General features: G+C 38.0%; 1 pseudogene; it reads right to left on the minus strand.

The window, feature by feature from the left end:
• Positions 1-14,007: 14,007 nt before the first annotated feature.
• LOC126061608 (DNA endonuclease RBBP8-like) lies at positions 14,008-16,824 on the minus strand (annotated as a pseudogene).
• Positions 16,825-27,756: the final 10,932 nt, after the last annotated feature.

The following is a 27,756-nucleotide window of genomic DNA, read 5'->3' on the forward strand; positions in this document are numbered from 1 at the left end:
TAACTCACAAAAAAAGGCTAGACTTTCTGGCCTGACAGAGACTGCATAAACCCCTGTAGTATGGCCTCCAGACACACTTTTAGCTCAGTAATGAAGTCACTCCTGAGGTTCACACTTCATCCAAAGATTAGACAGGCTCATAAAACAAAATAAGACTAAAGGGGCACAACACCCCGGGGGCAAGGACTAGAAGGCAAGAGGGGACAGAAAAGTTGGTAATAGGGAACTCAAGTTTGAGAAGGGAAAGGGGTGACATGTCATGAGTTTGTTAACCAACAGCATAAAACAATATGTGTATTAACTGTTTAATGAGAAGCTACTTTATTCTGTAAATCATCTAAAGTACAATAAAAAAGAAAGAAAAAATATAGGAGAAAAACTGTTAGAAATAAAGTAAAAATAGTCATATCCACTATTATAGTTGGAGATTTGAATAGCCACATCAGTAATTAATAGATCAAATAGGCAGAAAATCAATAAGAATATTGTTGACCTGAACACACTGTCAATCAACTTGATCTGTTAGACATTTATAGAATAAAAAAAAATTTTTTTTATACTCCATCTAAAAATAGCAGAATAAACATTCTTCTCAATCTCATACAGAACATTAACCAAGGTAGACCACACTGTGGTCCATAAAATTCACCTTTGTAAATTTAAAAAGCATAGAAATCATACATTCTCAGAAAACAATAGAATTAAATTAGAAATCAACAACAGATAGTTTGAAAAATCCCCAAATATTTGGAGACTAAACAACACACTTCTGATTAACACATGAGCCAAAGAATAAACTCAGAAATTAAAAAGTATTATGAAATAAATTAAAATAAAAATGAACCTTGTCAAAATTTGTGAGATGCAGTGAAACTATTGTTTACAGGGAAATTCACATCATCAACATACATGACAGTAGAGAAGAAAGATATAAAAACAATATGCAAAGTTTCCACCATAAGAAACTAAAGAAATAAGATCAAATAAATCTTAAAGCAAGCAGAAGAAAAATGTAATAAAAATTGTACCAGAAATCAATGAACTCGAAAACAGGAAAACAATACAATCTACAAAACCAAAGGCTGGTTCTTTGAAAAAATAAATAGTAGAAAAAGCTCTAGCCAATCTATCTAGGAGAAAAAAAAAAAAAAAAGGAAAGAAAATGCCATATCTGAAATAAAAAGTGACATCTCTACTGTGAGTTGACTGAATTGTGCCCCCCAAAAATGTGTGTCAACTTGACTGGCCACGATTTCAGTGTTGGGTGGCTGTCCATCGTTTGTGAGCTGACGTGATTATCCTGAGTGCCGTAAACCCTAACCTCTGTGATGTTAACGGGAAACCCTGGTGGCACAGTGGTTAAGCGCTATGGTTGCGAACCACAGGGTTGGCAGTTTGAATCCACCAGACGCTCCTTGGAAACTCTATGCGGCAGTTCTATTCTGTCCTGTAGGGTTGCTGTGAGTCAGAGTCGACACAACAACGACAGGTGTTTTTTTTTTTTTGGTTTATGATATTAATGAGGCAGGATTAGAGGCAGTTATCTTAATGAGACAGGACACAATCTTCAGGATTAGGCTGTATCTTGAGTCAATCTCTTTTGAGATATAAGAGAGGTAAGCAGAGAGACCAGGGGCCCTCCTACCACCAAGAATGAAGAGTTAGGAGAAAAGCATGTCCTCTGGTCATGGGGTCCCTGCTCTGAGAAATTCCTAGACCCAGGGGAAGATTGATGACAAGGACCTTCCCCCAGAGCCACCACTGAGGGAGAAAGCCTTCCCCTGGAGCTGGCACTGTGAATTCAGACTTCTAGCCTCCTAAACTGTGAGAAATTAAATTTCTCTGTGTTAAAGTCACCCACTTGTGGTATTTCTGTTGTATCAGCACTAGATAACTAAGACAACTACTAAATCCATGGAAAATAAAAGGAAAAAAAGAAATACTCAAAATCTCTCCACGGGGAAATCTTTGTTTAGCTACTGTTGAATTTTTGTTTTGGGAGATGGCAAATATGGCAATGGATATTGGTGATGGGTACACAACTTGATTGATGTAATTGTTTTCATCGAATTGCAGCCTGGTAGCATAGTGGTTAAGAGCTATGGCTCCTAACCAAAAGGTTGGCAGTTTGAATCCACCAGACCCTCCTTGGAAACCCTATGGGGCAGTTCTAATCTGTCCCATAGGGTCATTGTGGGTTGCAATCAACTGTACAGCAATTTTTTTTTTTTTTTTTTGGTACAAGTGACAAATGTTGAATTGAGAAACATTGTGTTATCTATATTTTTTACACAAATTAAAAAAATCAAGTAGGGCTCACTTTAGTGGGATTTAGCATTCCTATTGCCTTTTATTTACTGCCCATAAGCAACTGCTATATGTAATATAATTATTATCAGCATTTATCCTGGAAAACAGTTAATTCATTACTTAATATGTATTTGGAATTGAGTCAAGGAAATAGTGGAGAGAATGAAGTTCTTTGGTGAATTGTGGTCTTTATATGTAACTCAAGCTTGTAAAACCAGCTGTATGATTACTTTCATTTAATCCATCTTTTTAATATTAAAAGCCACCAGTTATCTTACAAATAGATAAAATGAGCCGCTTTTTAAAGTTGGAAAATTGTATCTTAGTATAGATGTATATAAGGCACTGATGCTGATAATAAAACAGAATAAAGAAAAAGACAAAAAAACTGTATGCCAACAAATTTTATAATTGAGATGAAACAGACAAATTCTTTGAAAGACTCAAACCACCACGGAAGGAGAAGGAGACAAGGTTAGCAGATAAGTTCTTAACCACTGGGCTACCACAGCCCCGTATGTATTAAAGAATTGCGTTAATAATTTACAATATTCCAAAAGAGGAATCACCAGGCCCAGACGGTTTCACCAGTGCACTCTACCAAACACATTGGAACAAATTATAGCAAATGTCCACAATTTCTTCCAGAAGAGAGAAGCAGAAGGAATACGTCTTAATAACTCTAGGATGCCAGCATTACCAAAACTAGATAAAGATATTACAAGAAAGGAAAATTACATATAATTAACTCTCATACATATAAATGCAAAAATCCTCGATAAAATATTAGCAAATCAAATCTAGCAGTGAATGAAAAGGATAATACAACATTACTAAGTAAAGGCTGATCCCCAATTCAAAGGTCAATGTAACCCGCCATATCAACATATTTAAAAAGGAAAATAATAGGATCATATCAATTGATGTAGAAAAATCATTTGACAAATTCCAATACTAATTCACCATCAGTAAGCTCAGTAAACTATAAATACAACAGAATAGCCTCAATTTGATAAAAAGTATTGTCTTGGTTATCCAGCGTTGCTATAACAGAAATACCACAAGCAGACGGCTTTAACAAAGAGAAATTTATTTCCTTAAAGTAGGCTAAAAGTCCAAATTCGGGGCATCAGCTCCAGGGGAAAGCTCTCTCTCTCCCTGTCAGCTCTGGAGGAAGGTCCTTGTCCTCAATCTTTCCATGGTCGAGGAGTTTCTCAGTTGCAGAGGCCCTTGGTCCAAAGGACGCGCTGTGCTCCTGGTGCTCTTTTCTTGGTGGTATGAGGTCCCCAACTCTCTGCTTCTCTTTCCTTTTATCTCTTGAGAGATAAATGGTGGTACAGGCCACACCCCAGGGAAACTCCCTTTACATTTGATCAGGTAGGTGATATGAGTAAGAGTGGTGTTACAATCCCACCCTAATCCTCTTATCATAAAATTCCAGTCACAAATGGAAGATAATCACACAATACTGGGAATCATGGCCTCACCAAGTTGATACACACATTTTTGGAGGGACATAATTCAATCCATGACAAGCATTTACACTAAAACTTATAGCTAACATCACACTTGATGGTGAGAAATCCTGCTCTTTCTTCCTAAGATCAGGACAAGACAAGTTGCCTTCTCTCACCACTCATATTCCTCAATAGTGCAGTAAGACAATAAAACGAAATGAATAAAATGAAATGAAAGGTATAGAAATTGGGAAAGAAGAAATAAAACTATTTCTATTTGCATGACATGATTGTCTATGTAGAAGATCCCAAATAACAGACAAAAAAGCTCTCTGAATTAATAACTGGGTATGGAAAGGTGGCAGGATATAAGGCTAATATAAAAAAAGTCAATTGTTTTCTACATGCAAGCAACGTACATTTGGTATTTGAAATTATGTATATATAAAATCCATTGCTGTACAGTTGATTCCAACTCATAGTTCCCCTCTAGTACAGAGAACTGCCCCATGGGGTTTCTAAGGAGAGGTTGGTGGATTTGAACTGCTGACCCTTTGGTTAGCAGCTGAGCTCTTAACCACTTCATTACCAGGGCTCCTATGTATGTGTGTGGATATATATATATATATATATATATAAAGAGATATATTAATAATTTACAATATTCCAAAGATAAATCACCAGGCCTAGATGGTTTCACCAGTGAATCCTACCACAACACCACTGGGGTTTCCTCCCAAACACCTTAGGAATAAATTATAGCAAATTATGGCAAATGTCCATATACAATTATAATACCACTCCCAAAAATGAAATACATAGGCATAAATCTAATAAAATATGTAATAAAAACATATAAAGCAAACTACAAAACTCAACTAAAAATCTTTTAAAAGATCTATAAAATAGAAAGATATTCTGTTTATTGATTAGATTCAATATTGTTACAGAATCAGTGCTTGCCCACATGATCTATAAATTCAAAGAAGTCCCACTCGAAATCCCAGCAAGCTATTTGTAGATATTGACAAACTGATTCTAAAGTTCATATGGAAAGGTAAGGGACCTAGAATACCCAAAACAATACTAAGGAATACTAAAGAAGAAAAATAAGTTTTGAGGGCTCATGCTTCCAATTTTATCACTTAATATACGGTGGCAGTAATCAAGGCAGAATAGCAGCTTATATACCTGATAATTGTTTAATATTCAGAATATATAAAGAACTACAATGAAACAATAGTTATACGAACAACCCAATTAAAAATGGACAAAGGGCTTGAGTGGACATTTCTCCAGTAAAGATATACAAATAACCAATAAGCGCATGAAAAAGGGCTAAACCTCATCAGTCAGTAGGTAAACGTAAATCAAAACCAAAATGAGATACTAGGTCACACCACTATGTTCACCATAAAATAAATAAATACACAAACATGGAAAATAATCCAGTTTTCACGAGGATCTGGAACAATTTGAACATATATTCACTGCTGGTGGTAATGCAATATGGTGCAACTACTGTAGAAAACTGTTCGGCAGTTGCTCGTAAGTTAAACAGGTCGTTAGGTGCTGTGGAGTTGATTCCTGCTCGTGGCACACCATGCACGCACAGTAGAACTGCTCTATAGTGTTTTCAAGGATGTGATCCTTCAGAAGCAGCTCGTCAGGCCTGTCCTCCAAGGCACCTCTGGGTATGCTCGAACTGCCAAACTTCCGACTGGTAGTCTACTGCATAACTGTTTGTTCAACACGAATAGAACTACCTTATGACTTAGCGGTTTCACTGCTAGGTATAGCCCTAAAATAATTGAAAATAGATTTTCAAATAAAAACATACACATGAATGTTCACAGCAGCGTTGTTCGCTATAGACAAAGTATAAAAACAACTCAAATATCCATCAATGGAAGAATATATAAACAAAATGTGATATCTCCATATGATAAAATAATATTTAGCCATAAAAAGGAATGAAGCACTGATCATGCTAAAGCATGAATTAACTTTGAAAAAAGATTGTGAGGGAAAGAAGACAGACACAAAAGGTCACATATTGTATAACCGCAATGATATGAAATATGCAGAATAGGAAACAGACAGGAATTACATCAGTGGCTGCAGGGACTGAGTGGAGGGGGTATAAGGAGTGACTACTTTTTGGGTAAGGGAGTTCCCATTTGGGATGATGAAAAATTTCTGGAACTAGATAGTCATGAGAGTTGCAAAACATCACGAATATAGTTAGTGCAACTGAATTTCACACCTTAAAATGATTAAAATGGTAAATTTTATGTTAAGTGTATTTTACTACAATAATAGTAATAAATTATAATTTGATCTCAGATTCAAGAGTCTTTGATAATTCTTAAAGGTGGTGAGGAGGGGGAGGAAGGAGAAAACTGACTTTGAAATTATTTTGAATCTTTTTCAAAATTATTAGATCTTACTATGTTAATTTGTTAAAAAGAAAGAAGAATATGGGATTTGGAAAAAAATCCAACTAAAATAATATGTAACAAAGACTTTCACTCATAAAGTAGGTAAACATATTAAAATGTCTCTCCCCTTCTTCCCTGTTGCACTTTTTCCCTGGCACTACTTCACAGCACCCTAATGCACCTGCCTGATTGTTAACGGCACCTGACTGGATCCTATAGTTTCTGAACCACTCTATACAAGAGATGTTTTCCTTACTCATCAAAATTTTGTTGCTTTATATATATTCCCTGAGTATCCTGCTCTTTGGAGAGAATTTTATAAGCCAACGAATGTAAATATATCGGTGACTGAAAAATTCAATTGACTTTATTTAATTCAATATACACTTATTGGGCACCCTCATTGTGGAAAATTTCAAATTTTGTTGAAAAAACTTTAAGTGTAAAACACATACCACACTGAAGAAATAATAATCTATCAGGAAGTGATACATTATAATACCAAATGGAATAAAAAATATATCCCTAAATCATCATCTTTGAGGTAATAATAATGATAAATCAAAATATTTAAAATAGTTTTTAAATTCACATTTTCTTGCAAGAATGGTAATTAATACTCTAATCCAATGTTTTAAATTCACGGGACTGCTGTTATAAAATACCACAAACTGAGGGGTTTATAAGAACAGAAATTATTTTCTCAGAGTTCTGGAGGCTAGAAGTCCAAACCAAAGTGTCAGCTAAGCCATGCTCTGTCCAAAGTTTCTAGGAGAAGATCTTTCTTATCCCTTACAGTTTCTGGGATCCCCAGGCATTCCTTGACTTGTAGAGGTATCTTCACATGACCATCCTTCCTGTCCCCTTCAGTAAGCTGGCAGTGTTCCTGCTGAGATGGTTGATTGGATCCTTAAGTCATATGCCTAATATCTTCAGCAAAGGATTGTCCACCCACACCGTTGAGGTTCTCTCCACAGAGTGCTTTCTCAATGTTTACCATGTTGATAAGTGTCTTAGTCATCTAGTGCTGCTATAACAAAAATACCACAAGTGGATGGCTTTAACAAACAAATTTATTCTCTCACAGTCTAGGAGGCTAGAAGTCCAAATTCAGGGTGCCAACTCCAGGGGAAGGCTTTCTGTCTTTTTGGACTCTGGGGGAAGGTCCTTGTCATCAATCTTCCCCTGGTCTAGAAGCTTCTCAGTGCAGGTATTCCAGATCCAAAAGACGTGCTCCCCTCTTGGTTCTTCATTCTTGGTGGCATGAGGTCCCCCTGTCTCTCTACTCACTTCTCTCTTTTACATCTCAAAAAAGATTGACTCAACATACAACCTAATCTAACCTAGGAAAATCACATCAGATGACAAAATGTTGGACAGTCACAACACTGGGAATCATGGCCTGGCCAAGTTGACACAAATTCCTGGGGGGACATAATTCAATCCATAACAATAACCTGAGAATTTTCCAAATCTTCATTTTTCTTCCTTTTTGCACAGTTAATTCCTCAGTTTATCTCTTTCCTCTCACATTTTACTTCAAGCACAGAGGAGTTTCCAGTCTAGCTGGCCCATGGGTTTTGGACTTGACAGCCACCACAATGGTGTGAGCCAATGCCTTAAACGCAGTCTGTCTTTGTGTGTCTCTCTCTGTCTTTGTCCCTCCTTCCCCTCCGTGTATATGTATATATATTTAAAAAACAAACCCATTGCTGTCTAATCGATTCCAACTCACAGCGAACCTATAGGACAGAGTAAAACTACCCCATAGGGTTTCCAAGGAGCTCTTGGTGGATTCAAACTGCCAACCTTTTGGTTCACAGCCAAACTCTTAACCACTAGGCCACCAGGGTTTCCAAATATATATAAACACATGTGTGTGTGTGTTTACATGCATATGAATTTGAAGTTAAGTCATACAGGAGTAGGGTGGTTCCTAATCTAATTCTAGTTGTTTCCGAGTGGTATTTTATGAAAAGGGAGAACAGACACAGAGTCATACACACAGGAGGAAGATGATGTGTGAGAATCCGGCTGCAAGTGGGGCTACCAAAAACAGAATAAAAAAAGATTTTCCCTGAGACCCAACAGAGAGAGAATATTACTCCGCCAGTTCCCTAAATCTGAATTTCTTTGCCTCCAGAATTGTGAGAAAATAAATTTCTGTACTTTAAAGCCACCCACTTTGTGATATTTGTTATAGCATCCCTAGAAAATTAAGTCAACTTTTTTTGTCTTATTCGCCACCAAACTTGAAACATGTCATGTATCCGTGTCTCTCCTCAGAGAGATTCCAGAATTCCACACTCCAAAATTCACTTCCTCTGGTTACCTTGCAACTTTAGCTCTCAGCTAGGCTCAATGCATGGTTTTACAGATTACCCAGCTTTTGCTATTTTTTAACGTGGAGCTTCTTCACTTTAAGTGGAAATGGAACCTGACAAATTACTGTTTAAAGTTTCTTCAGTGTTAACAAATGGGTCCATGTACATAAGAATGATCATTGAAATCTAAAGTTTTGACAGAGTTCTGTGGTCTCACTACACGACTAAAACCATGTTTTCCTCTGCAATAATAGTGGCGTACATTTATTAATGCGCGAAAAGAGCAGAGCACAGTGCTAATTGCTTTAAATATATTAATCTCATTAATCATGAAACCAACCCTTTGAGGAAGTTGCATTATAATCCCCATTTAAATAAGAAAAAATTTAAATAAGGGACTGGTAAATGCTCACGGGCACACAAGAAATCCAAGTCATTTTGATTCCAGACCCATACCCTTAATCACTAAATAATTAGAAGCCCACCTTTAATAATTTAAATTTTTCCTAAGGAAAAGCCACATGTTTCTGCTCTTTACATAAGTCATGACAAAGTCTAAAAGTACAGACTTCTGAAATGTGCAGTCAGTCTAGATCTTTCAACCAAACCTCCATAAATACATGAGCTGAGTTGCAATCCTCAGTAACAGTTATGAAAATAACCTTTGTTCATGTTTTTCTATTTCTCCTTTTAACAAGATTCCTACCACAAGTTTCAGGTTTGTGCCAGATGCTTGTATATTGTAAAACAAATAAAAAAAGGAATAAAATATCTTTATCCTTCTGCTCTCTGGCCACATGGATCCAATAAAAGCAATAGAGAGCAGATTAGTTGATAATTAATAGACTATTTTACTAGATAGTGTGTTAGCTTAAAAAAATCTGACAAAATTTTCATATAACATTAGGGCATGCATGATTTTTTTTTTTCTATAAGGGACAAGGAATCCGTAGATAAAGGTGGGTTTTCTAAACATATTTACAGCATTGAGGAGTTTAAGTCATTTAAATTCTAACTACTGGCTGGAACTGGAGGGTGGTTGGAGAGAGTGGTGGTGAAAGAGAAATTTTACTGAACCATAAAAAATATGTCAAATGGTTGAATTATCTTTTCACCTGTTCTTCAGCCTTGTCAGCTTACTTTTTTTTATTATTACAGTTAAAAATTTAATGGAGGAGAGGCAGAATCAATCTCCAAAAAGCCAGAGGAGAATGGATATGTCTTCATTCCATTTGCAAAATATTCTACCTTGTTACGCGGAGGGAAAGCAGTTTTGGCAGAAAAAAAATGAAGAATGTGCTCGCTGAATTTCCTTTCTTTCTTTAGTCCCGTCTCTCTTCCTCTGTCTACCTTGTCATATTTCATGTCATTTCTTTACCTTTTCTCATCAAACTTTTTACCTTTTTCTGATCTTTCTCATTCCTCTTTACAGTCTCTTTTCTTCAACTTCCTTCACAAAATACATTATATTTCATCTTTACGCAGTATGTGCTTTCTTTTTTCCTCACTGTGACACTAATTTCTTACTTCTAAATTGGGTAATAGGAAATTGAATTGCTACCTATTTCCTTCTAGTCTAACTGAAATAGCTAAAAATCAATAACTGGAGACAGGTCAACCAAAGGCCTTGAATGAGACCATTCATCAGTGAAATAACAGCTGGCGTGAGTGTGCATGTGTGTGTGCGTGTGTGAAAGAGAGAGTGTATATATGTGTGTGTGGATGTAGTGTTTGTGTGAATGTGTGGGTGTATGTATTTGTGGTGTTTGTGAGTGGTCTGTGAACGTGGTAATTGTATGTGTGTCTGCATGTCATGTAGATGTGGTATTTTTGTCTGTGTGTATATTTGTGTATGGTGTATAATGGATATTTATGTCCCTGAGTGTCCATGGTGTGTGATTGAGTGTTGTGTGTGTGGTGCATCTGTGTATGGTGGGGATATGGTGATCTTATGTGTGTCTATGTATGATGTGGCATTTGTGTGTGTATCTGTGCGTTATGTGTGAATGTGATGTTTGAATGTGTCTGTGTTTGTCTTTGTGTGTGTGGTATGGATGTGTTTTATGTGTGTGTCTGAGTATGGTGTGGATATAGTGACTGTGTGTGTCTGTGCGTGATAAGGATATGATGTTTGTCTGTGTGTCTATGTGTGGTGTAGATAAGGTATTTGTGTGTGTATGTGTTGTTTGTGTGTACATGTGTCTATGTGTGGTGTGGATTTGTGCTAGTAAAAATTTCCAATATATAATAACTCATACCAGAACTTGCAAAAAAAGTTAAGTGATTTAGACATACGTATACTTACGTAAGCTTGTGGTGAATTCAGAAACCATATTTGTCTTCTTAAATTCAAGCCTGACATGGTAAAATGCATAACAAAATAAATTAGACCTGCAAAAGTTATTCTCTAATAAAGGAAGTGAGAGTCGATTATTTTGTTTACATATTATAATTAACAATATAATTTTACTAGTAAGATGAATTAATAACTACAGCTCTCCAGTTTTATTCACTGCATATATAAAAAGGCCATCTCCATTCACAAAGATAATTTGTTGCAGTTTCATTCTTTTTCAAATTGTAGTCATTATGATATCAATGGAATTTCTAAATAGCCAATCCAATTAAGCCATTGATATAGTTGTGTATAAAATGCCCAGTAATAATAATGACCTCATTGGATTGACTGCAGTGACATTGCTTTGATGGCCTGAGTGTTTATTATAATTAGGACTGAAACACTTGCGGAAATACCAGTGAATTCGGTCACGTACATGCACATAGCTATGGCTTCAGTGTATATTCATAAAAATGCTTTTTAATGTCACTTCTGAAGTCTATAAACTTGTAAGCAACAATAAGACAAAGTTGCACTAAAAAGGTGAAAATTACCTCTTCAAATTAATATCATGATAAAGTTAAAAAATTAATATTGTTATTTTGGAAACTGAAATTAGACATCAAGCAACGAGTTTCTTCTAATACAAAATCCCTGATTGGTGTTTCCCATCTTCTAACCTTCTTTTTTACTGGGCCAGGTGTTCCTTCTAAGAGAGAGTTTCACAAATCTGTCTTTCTCATGCATTATTTTTAAACAAAGCAAGCATAAGAGAAGTAAGATGAACAGCCAAATGTGTTCTCTGATATTGTTGTTGGCAGAAATAATGAAGAACCTAGCGTAGTTGTCCTAAGTATGCCCTTCAGGAGTTAATATAAATCACCACCCTGATTTTATTCCTGACAAGTACAACAGACATATAAAAATCCACCATAAAATTGTAAACAGTTCTTTCCAGGAGAGATGTGAAAAAAATATTTCAGAATAATGCAAACAATATAAAGATCATGTAGAACTGAAATAGTTGGTACAATGAGCTTCTTTTTAACCTATCACAATAATGTTTTGGTAAAACTCAATATTAGGATTTATCTTTGTATTCCAATGTTTTTCTCAACCTAGTAACAAAGAAGGAGACCAAGATGTGCAGCTAGGGTATTAATCTCACTTGATTCTATCTTAACAACTTTTTTTCTAGATAATTTAATACTAAGTATAAGGTTGAGGAAAAAAAATGTTAAAATCAAGTCACCCATAAAGGTTTAAGAAAGCCATTTCATTTTCTTCACTAACCTGTGTTGGAAACAGAATTAAATAATACATAGCCTAGACTAGGTAAGAAAGGGAGAAAATTCTCTGGCTACTCTGAGTCTATCGAACACGCGTGGTTAAGAGCTCGGCTGCTAACGAAAATGTTGGCAGTTCGAATGCACCAGCTGCTCCTTGGAAAATCTATGGGGCAGTTCTACTCTGTCCTATAAGGTCACTATGAGTCAGAAACAACTCGAAGGCAATAGGTTTGCTTTTTTTTTTTTTCCTCTGAGTCTACAATTGCTGAGAAGTGATATAAATATGACAAATCCTGTATTTTTAAACTCTTTGCCTTTGAAAGTATTTAGGTCTTTTGTGTGTATTGATTATGCCAATACAGGTGAAAGAAACAAGAATTTTAGAATGCAATTTTATTATATTCCTATAAAATACTCCCCCAAAACTCTACTGGTTGATTGGCAATAGATTTCAGCTGCAAAAACCGCCAGAGAAATGGCGACAAATACTATTGATCAATGTGTAAATTCGAGAATTTACTCTGGCTTCATCCTCAAAATACAAAAGTCCACCATCTTTTCTTATTTCTGCCCCTCCCCCCTGCCCCAGCACGTTTTGTGAATGGCAGCAAAACAGCACATAAATATTTAACACAGAGGGCATCCCTGAGGACAATGAATCTGGACACAGAAAGGACATCAGGAGACTTGAAATGTTCAGTGAAGAAGAGATGGCAATTCTGGAGATATTGAGACAATAGAATTGACAAGACTTGCTCAACAATTGAATGTGAAAAGGTAAGGGAGAAAAATGAATCAGAGGCTTCTCTCCTAGGTCACTGCATTGAGGATAATTACTAGGATTTATTTTAAATCTAAAAAAAGAAAAAAACCTATAATTCAGCATACCAAGAAAACCACTATCAACATTTTTATAAATATTTTCATCTTATTCTAATACATATATATGTGTGTGCGTGTGTGTGTATGTGTGCAAAAATGATACGAAAATTATGCTATGCATGTCAATTTATGGGCTTGTAGTATTTTTGTTTTTTTTTTAGTATTATTTAATGACAATATATAAGCTAATTTTTACAATCAAACTATTAATCATACCAAACAACTTTTGTACATTTAAAATGTTAATATATCTGCAATATTTTTAACAATATACATAACTTGTGTATCTTTACATGTCATTTTCTCCTATGACAACGTTTTAATAGTATGTTTATATAATATTTACATATGGATCAAATATTTGTCTGTATTGGAAACTATTTAACCCATCCACTACTTTTAGAAATATAAGCAGTCTGCAGCTTTTCACTACCATAAAAATGCTGCTCTACACATCTTACCGTAACGTAGGGTACATTCCCAGAAGTGGAATTGCAGGAAAAGTATGTTTTGTAGAGTTTGATACCTATTTCCAAATTTTATATTTTTTTAAATACATAAAATTAATATTAGAACTATCAATTTACTTTTACTCAAGGCACCAGAAATCTGGCCATGGCTAAGTGTTCTCTCTCTGATATTCACCTCTGGATCGTCATAATTTTTCTGCAGATACACTGCATTTTAAAGTTGAAAGGCGGTATTAATAGACCAAGATTTTTTTTTATTTTCAAAATTGTAATTGGGTATTACCAAATAAAGTAAATAAACTCCTCTTAAGTTAGAGTGCAAAATGAAAGCACCTTATTGTTTTAAAGGTGCAAAAGCAAGAAAATACAACATAAACTCATTCACATTTTAAATAGTTCCTTGTGTGGTGGGTAAAGGCCATTTAAAAACATTTTCAATAGAAAATTGATTTATAAATCAGTTTACAGAAGACTAAAAAAAAAAAAATCAGTGTTTAATACCAAACTTTAACTATAAATAACTAAAAGGAAAAAATTGTCCTCTTTCCTGTTTTTGCTTCGACATCTATGTCTTCTGCTCCTTGCCTTTTGGAGAAAACATTGCATTGTAAGGCTGCCGTCTTTTTGGAGGAGGACAGGGATCAAGATCTTCCTCAATGTAACCTCTCTCCATACAAGTCTGAGTAGAAGGAAAACCACCTTCCAGAACTTCTCTGGTGTGTTGGGTGGAATGTAGCGAAATCGGTGTCTTGAGCAGGAAGCCAGGTTCTTTTCTCTTTCTTGTGCTGGGATATCTGCATAATAAATTTCACATTCCTTATACGTGTGTCCAAGCAATTTTCTTCTCTCTTCTTTTTTCCGAACCACCTCAATATGAGGAAAATTTTGTAAGCTAGTCTCCCTTTCGTCATCCTTAAAATATGGCTCCACAAACGCTTTCTGTTTGATTTTATCATATTTATCACCATTACTGTTTGGCTTCTTTGGGGTAGCTGACAATTCCTCCTCTTCATCTGCTGCCTGGGAGAAATTATCTGCCAAACAGGATTCATATTCTTCGTGTGTTGTCTGATCAAACATATCTTCCAAGCTATCACTCATTTTTCTTTCTCCATTTGGACTTTTTTCTTTCTTTTGCTTTTGCTTCTTCATTTTTAAAAGCACAGTTTCACTAACCAGTGTACAGTCCATGTCCACTGTCTGTCCTCCTCCTAATCTCGACTGACCACCATCCTTTGCATCTATTACGGTAATATCCATTTTATACTGAGAAAGGTCTGCTCCTGGATCCACACTCCACTGGAGATTTTCAAAAGATACATCTTGGTTGTTTTGTAGAGACTTTGTTTTGGCAATTCTGCATGGAATTAACTGAAGAACTGATGTAAGTTCACACGCTCCATGGGCTGACCTGGTTTTCATTTTTACTGGCTCATGAGAAGTAGCATCCTTCATGTCACCAAAAAGATTCTCTGTCTCCAAACTTTCACGTGGATGTAGAGGGATTTTGAAGACAGGGTTTTCTTCTTTTATTTGTAACGGTGTTTTATTATCTGGAGAAAATTTACTCAAGGACTGGAGGATGCATTCCTGTACATAGGAATCCTCTGGGGAATCTTTGGCTAGCACGCAACTCCCATTCAAGGCCTAACAACTTGAGGAAGAACCCTTTGGAATGGGTTTCAAAGCCTCATAAAGAGTCACTTGCCTAAATCTGTTTTTAGGGGTCTCACTACCTCCTTGGCTTTTCTCCAGACGTTGGCCAGCTGAAAACCGATCTGAAAGATCCAGAGGTTTATCTACCGCAAAGTCCCCACTGATGGAAAAATCACCATCGGCTGGAAAAGGAGAAGCGTTTCCTTTATCAAAAGCAACCTGGGGGCTGCTTACTTCATGATCACTTTTCTCCTCAGTGTTCCTTCTCTTGGATGTTCCTCTTCCCAGTGGTTTCAGGGGCACTGAGTGTTTATCCGTGACGGCATCTTTAACGTGGCCGGTGCCATCCTGCACGCCTGTGGGTTCACTTGTACTTTGACTTGCAAGCATCTGTTTATTAGAACATGACTGGCTAGCGATCATGTTCCCTTTAGGCCCAAGATTATGCTGTGTGACGAGGCCACTATCCTCAGATTTTGATCTCATTTTCTCTGGTCTAGAATTAGAAGTGTTGCTGAAAGGGGCTATTTTCAGATTTTTTTTTTTTTTTTTCCCCAGTCTCCAGAAGAGAAGGGGACAAACTTGTATTCAAAGCTAAACTATTTTTCACATTAGAAGTGGTTCCAAATACAGGAGATGACACCCGAGTAGTCAATTCTTCTTGGGGAGGAGGCTTTGAAGTAGAATCTGAAAATCTTAAACCATTTCCACTATTTCCTGTGGATTCCTCAAAAGGTTGTTTCTTGTGCTCTCTTCCAGACGATGGTAGAGCTCATGACCTAGAGGGCTCCTGGGGCCTGGAGATTCAGATTCTTCTTGAACACGAATTCCAAGTGTTTCAGCAACAACTGTAGTAGCCACTGGAGACTGACCTTGACTGCAAGTGTCAGCCACTAGAATTTCACTTCCCCTGGGGCTGTGTTGTGGATGAGTTGAGGACTTTGGATCTTTTCTCAGTTCACCTGTACACAGAGAGTGCTCCAATTTAGTGTGTGTCTCTTCTATGTATCGGACATGCAGGTTCTCCTTTCTTCCTAGCCGGTTAACTCCAGAAAAGGAAAAGGCTGTTATCGGTGATTCTGGAATAATATCTTCCTCAGATTCAGGTTCAGTTGCTTGATGCTGTTGATTATTCTCAATTTTCTGCTGCAGTTGTTCAGAAAGCTTTTTATTTTCTTCCTATAGAGTATTCTTTTCATTCATAAGCTCTGTGATAAGTTTAAGATTCTGCTGCCAGATATTTTCAAACTCTTGCTGTTTTTTCCGCATATGTTCTTCAGTTACTGCACATCGATCACATAATCCTGCTCTTAACCGATCTTCTAAAACTTAAATGGTTTCATGAAGGACTTTCTGTAGTTCTCTCAGTTGTTGGTTTTTGGTGAAAAATTCTTCTAGTCTTTGTGCATCTAAAATTCGTTCCTTTTTCAGTTTGGTTACTTTTACTTGTAAACCTTGAACTTCTTTATCATGGTACTCCTTTAGTTTTGCCCAAAGTTCCTTGAAGTCATTAGATGTATCTGCAGAATTAGGGCTTCCACAACTGCTTCCAGAGATGTTCATCTTGCTGAATATGCTTCACACTTCTCTTTGCCTAATGATTTATGACTTTTTCTGTTACATTATGCAAGCATGAAGTTGTCTTTGGAGACAGCTGAAATGCCTGGTCGCTTAGCGCGCGCCCCTCAGTCCCAACAGGAAGCAGCGCCGCGATCTAGTGCTTCGGGCTGGGGGAAGGAGGTTCTCCTACTCACAGCTTCCAAGATTGCCTGGAGATTCCCAAAAGCCCCGACAAGGAAGCGGACAGCCTCTAGACTCTAGTCCAAGATTTTTATTCCTTATTCTAATGTGTGAATTCCTGTTCAAAATTTCCCCATCTAGTACTTAGCCAGTTTGCACAAGAGCATACTCAGTGGTAAGAAATATACTACCTCCCTGGCATGCTATTCCCAACTGGGACATTCTCTCATTCAAATTCTTCCCTGTATTTATATCTTTGGTCCTAAACTGTTGATTTGGGGACAAATAAAACACTTTTAGTCCATCTTCTGCACAACAGAGGTATTAATTTGTCCAGTGGCGTCACTAGAGTTGGTGTCACGCAGTGCGGTAACTCATGGTGTCACACCCTCCATGGACCTTGTCCCACACCAAACCGTACAGAATCCTTAGTAATTTTTTTTCACTGTTACTTGTAAATTGCATTTCCTGTATCTCCCTCCTTCTTTTCTTAATTACTACTTCATTCTCAAAAAAGGTTATTGATATAAGTTCACAAATACTAATCACAACAATGTTGTAGCTAAAACACAAGAAATTTAACAAAAGCAGCGACTATGAAAACACAGGCAGCAATGAAAACAACAGTGTGAGCTTATAGTGTTTGCGCATGAAGCCATGTACTCACAGTGACCCTACAGGACAGAGGCTGGAATTGTCCCACAGGGTTTCCAAGGAGTGGATCGTGGATCCTTACTGCTGACCTTTGGGTTAGTAGTTCAGCTCTTAACCATCGTGCCACCGGGGCTTCTTCAACCAGAGGACATTAGAAGGTTCAAAAAGTAAATTAACAGAGTTTTAGCCCTGTAGGTATATTGATACATGTAAGCTGGGCTCACAAAAAAAGTCTATAAATGTTATAACTAACTACATGGATATTTTTATTAAAAATAATAAATTTCTGCTGAAACACTGCACAAAAATTTTATAGAGTCGTTTTGGTGCCACTTCCTCAGACAGTGTCACTCGGATGGTCCACAAGCCATGCACCCCGCCACCCACACCACTGAATTATCATTATTCTTCTTAATCTATTTGGAAACGCTGGTGGTGTATTGGTTAAGACCTACGACTGCTAACCAAGAAGTCTGCAGCTTGAATCCACCAGGCACTTCTTGGAAAACCTATGGGGCAATTCTACCATATCCGATAGGGTCGCTATGAGTTGGAATCGACTGGACAGCAATGGGTTTTTTTAATCTATTTAATTGGAGTTTAAAAAAAAAAAATAGAGCTCTCTAATTTTCTACTTCTTTTTAATTTTGTTTTACTTACCTTCATATGACGTGATTTTAAATACTTTCATAGCCTATTCACTTTTCTCTTTACATCCTGATTTTTTTAAAGCAGCACCTAGAAATAAAGGCAATACTCCATGTATCATTTGAACAATAAAGAATAGTTACTGTTATCATGAAACCAAAATTATATTCCACCTATTGGTATAAACACCTATTTATTAAATTAACCTAAGATTTGTTTCACCTAAAACCTTTCCCTTTTAATGAGATTTTTTTTCAACTTATACATCTCTTTTTTATTGTGCCTCTTCACCTTCTACCTCTATCACTATCTCCTCTATTTCTCTGTCCTTCCCTCCTCTTTTTTTTTTTTTTTGAGGCATAGGATAAAAAGTCAGAGAATAGGAATACAGGAGAGTATAGTCTAATGCAGGAATTCCTAGTAATAAAAAAATAAAATAAAATAAGCTAATATTTTAAGTTTTGGGCTACTTTATGGAATACAGGCTACCTTTTTCTGTACTATTTCTCCTAATTTGGAGATAGTTACATGACCCAATTGTTTAAATGAACATTAAATTATTTAATAGCCAAACAATTCATATGGTTTTTGACATAGCAACAAATAATATACATAAAAAGAAGATTTTATATGTGGGTGCATATGACCATTTCCCACCTGTGGAAAAACCCTGATCGTGGCCTTCGCATGATTGGTTATGTTTCATACTACCTCGTTTCCATACTGAGATTGGAAATTTTCCCTTTTTATTTATTCATTCAGTAAATATTTGTCTCCGAAAACCAAGTTTATGACAGACATCTCCTAGGTACTGGGAATAAATCAGTAAACAAAACAACCCAATGTCCCTATGCTTATGGAGTTTACAACCTTGTAGAGAGACCAAACCAAACCAAACCCAGTGCCGTCAAGTCGATTCTGACTCATGGAAGCCCTGGTGGTGTAGTGGTTAAGTGCTACAGCTGGTAACCAAAGGGTCAGCAGTTCAAATCCTCCAGGCACTCCTTGGAAACTCTATGGGAGGCAGTTCTACTCTGTCCTACAGGGTTGCTATGAGTAGAGAGACAAGCAAAAGCAAAAGCAAAGACAATAAAAAACAATTGAAATCCATAGTCTGCCCTATGGTAATAAAGATTGTGGAAACAATTGAACAGGGAGGACATTAGAGAGTCAAAGGACTGGGAAAAATTTTTGTATAGAGTGGTCACACAAGACATCTTTGCCAATGTGTCATTTGTGTGAAAATCTGAAGGAGACACAAGGTAAATGAGCCAGGCAGAAATCTACCTAAAGAACCTTTGGGGCTTAACAAAGGGTCAGTGCACAGTCCCTCAGGTGGGCTCCTGCCTGGCAAGGAGGACAGGATAGTTTGAAAGAGAGTGGGTCATGAGGTTAGAAAGGTAAGAGAGGGCCAGAGAGAATAAATTCCTGTAGGTGACTTTTTGTAAGGTCTTTGACTTTTACTCTCAGTGATATGGAAAACCATTTGAGAGTTTTGAGGGGGGAAAAAATGACAGTGTCATTCTTATATTTTGAAAGATCACTCAAGCACTGGTGTTTTGAAAATAAACTCTAGGGGAGTAAGGACAGAAACTGACATGGCGACAATGTAAGGTGTTATATTTTTTCAGCATTTCTGTGCTTGGACTTTTATCTTGCCAAGCACCACCTTATGTTATTAGTTATTTACTGCTGCATAAAGCTCTTTCCCACATTTGCCTCAGATGGTGTTCTGTTGTTTTCTTCTATATTACAACTGATAAATGGCATGGCCCCCTTGAGTAAAGTTAAATAACAAAGGTGAGTGCCAAAGTAATTACAAAAAGTCCCTTCCTATGTTTTATAAACTTTAAGTCCTCCAACGCCCTTCTGCAATACACAAATACTATTAAACCTATTTTGCAGAGGGTGAAAATGCGGCTGAAAACCAAGTAATCAAATAAATCCCAGGATCAGAATTATTAATTTTTTCCATAAAAATATGCTCATACTTTTTCATAGATGAAAAATTCTGTTTTTATCTGCACCATTTCTTTCTTTCTATTTTTCATGATTTTCTGTTTTGGCTTATAGACTTTCTCCTCCAGGAGAGAAATAGGACGTAGAACCATGTGTAGTGCTGAACTGAGCTCTGAAGTTCACTCTTGGTAAGTGAACGGTTGGAGATCAATTGTTTACTGACACTGTCACTGCTGAGCACTCGAGACGTTTTAGCTTTGCTGCTTTCATTAAACCTATTGTAAGAAAAGTGTTCAGGGTATTGGAAAATTATTCATGTAGCTGGAGAGAAGAGCAAGGATGCAAAGAGACAAATTTAGCCACAAAACCAAGAGATTATAAGGTGTTTCATTGTGAGGGGTGTTTTAAGTGATATAAAAGACACTCAAAAATCAGGGAATATTGGTCATTTTAAAAATTTTTGAATTGTTTTATCAAAAACATCGTGGGCATGTCCCTTACATTGAGATCTGTGCTCTACATGGTAGGAGATGAGAAGAGTAAGGGGATGGTGAAGAACACAGGCTCAAAAGCCAGACTGCTTGTATTTAAATCTAGTCTCTGCCACTCAGTTGTTGTATTCCCTTGGACATGTTACTAAACCTCATTGTCTCATTTCTTCATCCATAAAATGGAAGTAAAAATAATAGCACCTACTTCACTGGGTTTTGTCACTGGGTTTTGTGAGACATAGAAGAGATAAAATACAATACAATTGGAGCTCAATGCATTTTATATTTTACCATTGCTATTATTGTTCTTGTTTTCTTTTTTTATTATTGTTCTTGTTGTTAGGTGCCCTCAAGTTGGTTCCAACTCATAGCGACCCAATGTACAACAGAATGAAAGACTGACCAGTCCTGCACCATCTTTATGATCATTGTTATGCTTGAGCCAACTGTTGCAGCTACTGTGTTAATCCATCTCCTGGAGGGTCTTCTGCTTTTTCACTGACCTTCTACTTTTCCAAGCATGATGTCCTTCTCCAGGAACTGGTACCTCTTGATAACATGCCCAAAATGTGTGAGACAAAGTCTCGGCATCCTCGCTTCTAAGGAACATTCTGGCTGTACATCTTCCAAAACAGATTTGTTCATTCTTTTGGTAGTCCATGGTATATTCAGTATTCTTCACCAATACCATAATTCAAAGGCATCAATTCTTCTTCAGTCTTCCTTGGTCAGCTTTCACATGCATATGAAGTGATTCAAAACACCATGGCTTGGGTCAGGCTCACCTTAATCCTCAAAGTGATATCTTTAAAGAGGTCTTTTGCAGCAGATTTGTCCAATGCAATGAGTCTTTTGATTTCTTGATTGCTGCTTCCATGGGTGTGGATTGTGAATCCAAGTAAAATTAAATGCTTGACAACTTTAATCTTTTCTCCGTTTATGATGATGTCGCTTATTGGTCCAGTTGTGAGGATTTTTGTTTTCTTTATGTTGCTGCATAATCTACACTGAAGGCTGTTGTCTTTAATCTTCATCATTAAGTGCTTCAAGTCCTCCTCATTTTCAGCAAGCAAAGTTGTGTCATCTGCATTACAAGGTTTTTAATGAGTATTCCTTAACCCTAATGCCCCATTCTTCTTCATATAGTGCAACTTCTCATGTTATTTGCTCAGCATACAGATTGAATAAATATGGTGAAATGGTACAACTCTGATACACACCTTTCCTGACATTAAACGACATAGTATCCCCTTGTTCTGTTCGAACGACTACTTCTTGATCTATGCATGGTTTCCACATGAGCATAATTAAGGGTTCTAGAATTCACATTCTTCAAATTGTTACCCATAATTTGTTATGATCCACATAGTTGAATGTCTGCATAGTCAATAAAACACAGGTAAACATCTTTCTGGTATTATCTGCTTTCAGCCAGGGTCCATCTGACATCAGCGATAATATCCCTCATCTCACTTCATCTTCAGAATCTGGTTTGAATTTCTGGAATTCCCTGTCTATGTATGTCTGCAACCACTTTTGAATGATCTATTATTTTTATTTACTTAACATAAAACATGTCCCTGCCTTGAAGAGTTTACAGTTTATCCTAAATTTAAAAACCAAATACTTTCAAAGTAAGTGTGATATATGTGACATACTCATTAGTTCTGTAGAGGTTCAGAGTAGGGAGAGATGAGTAATAGGGTGCAATGAGCAGAGAAGGCTCTGGAAGAGTTAAAATGTACGTCCAGTCTTGAATAATGGATTATACTAAAACTGTGGTAGAAAGGGCACAGTTCAGGTAAAGTGGCAATTCTGAGGCCGAAGGAACATGTGTAAAGTAGAAACGGTCTCAATAAATTTGCAAATTTGATGAAAGGTAGAAAAGAAGGTCATATAAAAAAGTTATAATTTGACTACAGAGAACACCAAAAGCCACATGAATGACTTAGAACATGACAGTAGAAAATCAAAGTGCCACTGGCAGCTTTTGAGTAGAGAGCTCACAGAATAGAAGAAATATTTACAGAATATATGGGAACACAGTCATAGAGAGATGAGTAACTGCAGTCTGAATGAGCAGCCCTGAGGTCGATTTAATAATATAGTTGCAAATATGAGGAACCAAAGCTACAGTGGAGTCCTTGGGTGGAACAGTCAAGAGCTTCACTACTACCTGAAAGGCTGGTGGTTCAAACCCACCCAAAGGTACCTAGAAAGAAAGGGCTGATGAATTACTTCCAAAAAGTTACAGCCTTGAAAACCCTACAGGGTGCAGTTCTACTCTGCACACACAAGGTTACCATTAGCAGGAATCAACTAGATGGCAATGGGTTTAGTTGTTGGTTTACAGTGGTAATGGAAACTGAAGGACTAACAATTAGAAGTATTTCAAAAAAGTCTCTGAAGGTCACAATGATTGATCACATTTAGAGGGAAGAGACCAAGGAAGACTGGAATGACAGAAAGTGGTTTAAATTTTTTGAGCAAGGGCACCCTGGAAAATGCTGATGGAGACTGGGAAAATATGAGGAGTTACTGAAGAAGAGAGAGGGGAAGGTGTGTTGGTGAGTTCAAATTTGGAACACTGAGTTCACTGTAACATAGGAGATTCAAGTGGAAAAGTAATATAAACATAAAGTATAATATGGCAATGGTATACATTTTCTAGCTTTATTCAAACGAAAATACTTTCAACGTGTTTTCAGAAAGTTATTCCTATTGTAACATCCAGAAGAGTATGAAAACCCAGTTCACTGTAATAAAACCTATGAACATAGGAGAAACCTTTTCTCTATCATATTAAGACAGAATTTAAAAATAGTACGTAAGTACAAAAATGTTTTCTACTTTAACCCACTTTTTTTCCTTTTCCATCAAATGTCTGTATATAAACTAAATCATCACCATAAATTTCTTCATACCAGTGATACCCAAGTTCCTACGCCAGTAATTCATTTCTAGGATTCGGACTCCTACATCTAATTTAAATTAGATTAAGGTGCTCCATGGGTACCTCTAGTTCAGCATTTCTTAAAGTTTACTCATCGATTTCCTCTTCTGCCAAGCTCCCTGTTCCTTGTATCATGAATGACACCACCACGTCAGAAATTTGGGTTTTTTTCCCCTGGTTTCTCCCTCTTTTCCTCACCTCCCATTGAGTTCATCATCTAGTTGAACCGACACTATTTATTGCACTTATCTGCTTACCTCTGTTGTCACTTCTTTATATTTTTTTGTTGGTCTTGTTGACTTGCCACTAGCTCCCTTCTAATCCATTATTTCACATTACAATCCAGGGTGATGTTTACCAAAAGATAAACCCAACCAGTTGTCTTCAAATCTGTTCTGGCTCGTGGTGATTCAGCGGAATGGAACTGTGCTCCACAGCGTTTTAAAGGCTGTGACGTTTCAGAAGCAGACGCCAGGCCTTTCTTCCAAGGCACCTCTGGATAGGTTTGAATTAATAACCATTGAGTCAGTAGTCAAGTACTTAATCGTTTGTACCACCCAGGGAGGTGTAGGGTGATCTTTCTACAACACTAAATAAAATCTCATCATACCCTTACTAAAAACTCTTCAGTGTTTTCCCTATCCCACCATATTGTAATCTCCTGTTACCTTACCTAATTCCTATTGTCTTATTCAGCTCTAGAGAATAAAATCACAAAGGCGGGCCCATGTCTATCCGGCTTATTTCCAGTGTTTTTGCAAAATTCAGCACAAAATGTAGCATATACTACACCTTTCACCATTGACTTGATTTCTACTCATCATGACCCTATAGGACGCATTAGAACTGTCTCGTAGGGTTTCCAAGGAGCACCTGGTGGATTCAAACTGCCAACCTTTTGGTTAGCAGCTTAACTCTTAACCACTGTGCCACCAGGACTCTATACATATTAAGTGCTCAATGAATATTTATTGAATAAATGATTAAGTAAATAATGCATGCATAATTATTCAAGTTAAAATGAGTGAAAGAAACAAAATATATGTTCAAATCACTTTAATTGGGGGAAAATCATTAGGTGACTTAAACCTCCTATGAGCACCAATTCTATCAAGGCATTTGCAATAAATGAAAGAAAGATGTATGTAAAATGAATTGTTTATTTAGAACCAATCATTTGTTGGTCTCTTAAAAACCTAAATAGTAGCAAATCCGTTAAGTAGTTTGGACTGAAAAATAAAAGAATGTTAATTCATTTGGAAAATTGCCACAAGAACCTGCAGTTTCACAATGATTATTTCATTACATTTATTGGTTGTTACCTTCCCAGAAGATTGAAATCACTGAATTTGTCATTTTCCTGAAAAGTAGTATTGACAGGAAAGTGGAGGAGGATGGAGAAGGTATAGAGCTTTATACTAAATGGATACCATCATCTACGTTTTTCAAGTTGTTGCACTTGCTTTTTACAGTTCCACTTAAAACAGGTAATGCCAATACCCAAGTTCATCAGGTATGCATCTAATTAAAGTCCATCGTCCCTAAGTGGGGTTTTGAAGACCCTTCCATAAGAAAAGGACACGCATTTTTAAAACATGCACTTCATAAAGTGGCTTTTATTTACTTAGATAAATTTTGTAATTTATTTTGGTTTTGCTGTAAATTTGAGGATACTTCAGATAAGCAGAGTGCTACTATAAATACATTAGGAATTTTTTTTTTAATTGTCACGGTTTGTACCTTACTTAGTTACCTAGTGCTGCTATAACAGAAATACAACAAGTGAGTGGCTTTAACAAACATAAATTTATTTTCTCACAGTTTAGGAGACTAGAAGTCTGAGTTCAGGGCACTGGCTCTAGGTGAAGGCTTTCTCTCTCTGCTGGCTCTGGGAAAAGGTGGTCGTCTTTTTCCAGCTTCTATTTCTTGGCTCCCTGGAGATCTCATGTGGCATGGCATTTATCTTTTTATGCTATGGGTCTCTCAAGGGCACTGTTTTTTTTTTTTAATCTGGTGGCATAGTGGCTAAGTGCTTCAGCTGTTAACCAAAAGGTCAGCAGTTCCAATCCACCAGGCGCTCCTTGGAAACTCTCTGGGGCAGTTCTACTCTGTCCTCTAGGGTCCCTATGAGTCGGAATGGACTTGATGGCAGTGATTTTTTTTTTTTTTTTGGTATCTGTGCTTCCTTACTTGCTCTGTTTGCTCTTTTATATCTCCAAAGAGGCTGATTTAAGACACACTCTGCACTAATACTGCTTCATTAATATGACAAAGAAAACCCATTTCCAAATGGGATTATGGGGGTCTTCCAGCCAACGTGGCACCATAGACAGAAGCACCACACCGTCCCTCCACAGCAAAGACCCGAAAAACTAAGTAAAACAGAGGCAAACGTCAGTCCTGGAACCCGAAGTATCAAATGAAGAGATAAAGAACTCAGCCAAACACCAAATGGAATAAGGAACTGATAGAGAACTGAGAGCGAGGAGAGAGACTTGCCGAGGCTGCTCTCCAGCTAGCAGCACAGATTCTCCATCCTGGACTCCTGTCAGAGATCAGCGGACAGGGAGCACGGGAAGCAGCCTCACAGAGCTCCCAGCAGGAGACAGAGCACCCAGTAACCAGTGACACACACTTCCCACCCCCACCCTCTGCCTGCTGCTCTACCGCCCGGCTTGGTGGCCGGCTGCGGTGGCTTGGCCGGCTGGAAGGGCACCGTCCCTGCTGCTTGGATTCGCCCACTCACATGGCCGATGGGCAGACAGGTGTAGGAGAAAGCAGCTTCTGGAAGTTCCTGGGAGAAGACAGAGCACCCGGTGATGAGCGATGTAAGCTTTCCTAGTACCCACCCTTCTTCCCCTCTCCCTTTGGCCTCTTGCACCTCCGCCAGCTGCAGTCTCTCGGCCAGGAGGCAACTGCTTCTGCCCCAGGCTGCTTGGATTGGCCCCATCCACACTGGCCAGGTCCCTCGGCTGGCAGAGCTTCTTTCCGTCTCTTTGGGTTTCTTCTGTGCCTCCTACCACCTCCCCCCTTTCTCTCGAACACCTGGCCCCGTGTGCCATCTTTGCTTCTTCTTGAAAGGCTGTGAAGCCACGCTGGACTGGGGATCCATTCCTCCGGCCTGGGAAGCCACGCTGGTGGTGAAGCCTCTGCAGAGACCCCCGCTCCATGGCTGTCCCCCCGCTGGCAGCCCGCGAAGCCACGACTTCTAACTGCGGTTTGGCCGGACCACACTGAGGCCCTAACTGCAGTTTGAATTTGGGGGAGAGTTCTAGGCGCCAAACCCAACCCCCAGCTGACCTTGGAAATAAAAAGCTCCCCAACCCCCTCAGACAGCGAGCACATGGCCTTATGGTCACTAGACCCCATGTTACTCCTTGTCTGTGCAGACAAAAAATTTCCCTTCTGTTTCCCTTGCAACTGATGGTATAGCATCCATTTTGTTTCAGTCAGCTAATAGGACAGGACAAGAACCCTTCTTCGGTTACAGATTTTGGCAACTCTGGTGGGACCTGCAGACTCCGAAACCTGGGTGAGTATCTGGACCCCTGCATGCCCCGACCCCATTTGGTCAGTAAGGAGTTCCCGGTGGCCACCATGATCCTTGCCCCAGGACGAGGTTTTCCAGGTCCCCACCTCAGCTTGGAAACAGAAACTGGAATCTAGACGGGAAAAGCCTCTGAATTAAGGTAAGCGTGGGACCAGGTTGTTCCACTGGTCGTCCGTGGGTTAGAAGTGCCCTCTGAAGGGGGTAGAGTCCCCCAGGGGAGCTTGGCAAAGAAGAGGGTGGCAAAAGCACAGTCCTAATACCCAACACCAAGGGTTGTAAAATGAGGGAAATGGGAGTCGTGGCCCCTGGGACCTATCCTCTGCCTAGCTAGGTTCCCTCACCCCATCAACAACCAAAGGTATCAGGTCACCCTGCCATCTGGGATGATCTTTGTCCATCTGTTAATGGGTAGTCGGTAGAGGGTATTTAAGTCCCTCAGAAGTTGCCCTGCCATTGTGACAATGTTTCTTTCAGAACACTCTTTCCCTTTCTTTCTATCTCTGCTCTCTGACAGAGACAATGGGTAATTTAATCTATGGTCACTGATTTTGGTTAAGTCTTGGTTTTGGTTTTGGTTTTTTGTTTAGAGGACAT

This window comes from Elephas maximus, chromosome 18 (genome assembly GCF_024166365.1).
Source record: "Elephas maximus indicus isolate mEleMax1 chromosome 18, mEleMax1 primary haplotype, whole genome shotgun sequence".
NCBI classification, from domain to species: Eukaryota; Metazoa; Chordata; class Mammalia; order Proboscidea; family Elephantidae; genus Elephas; species Elephas maximus.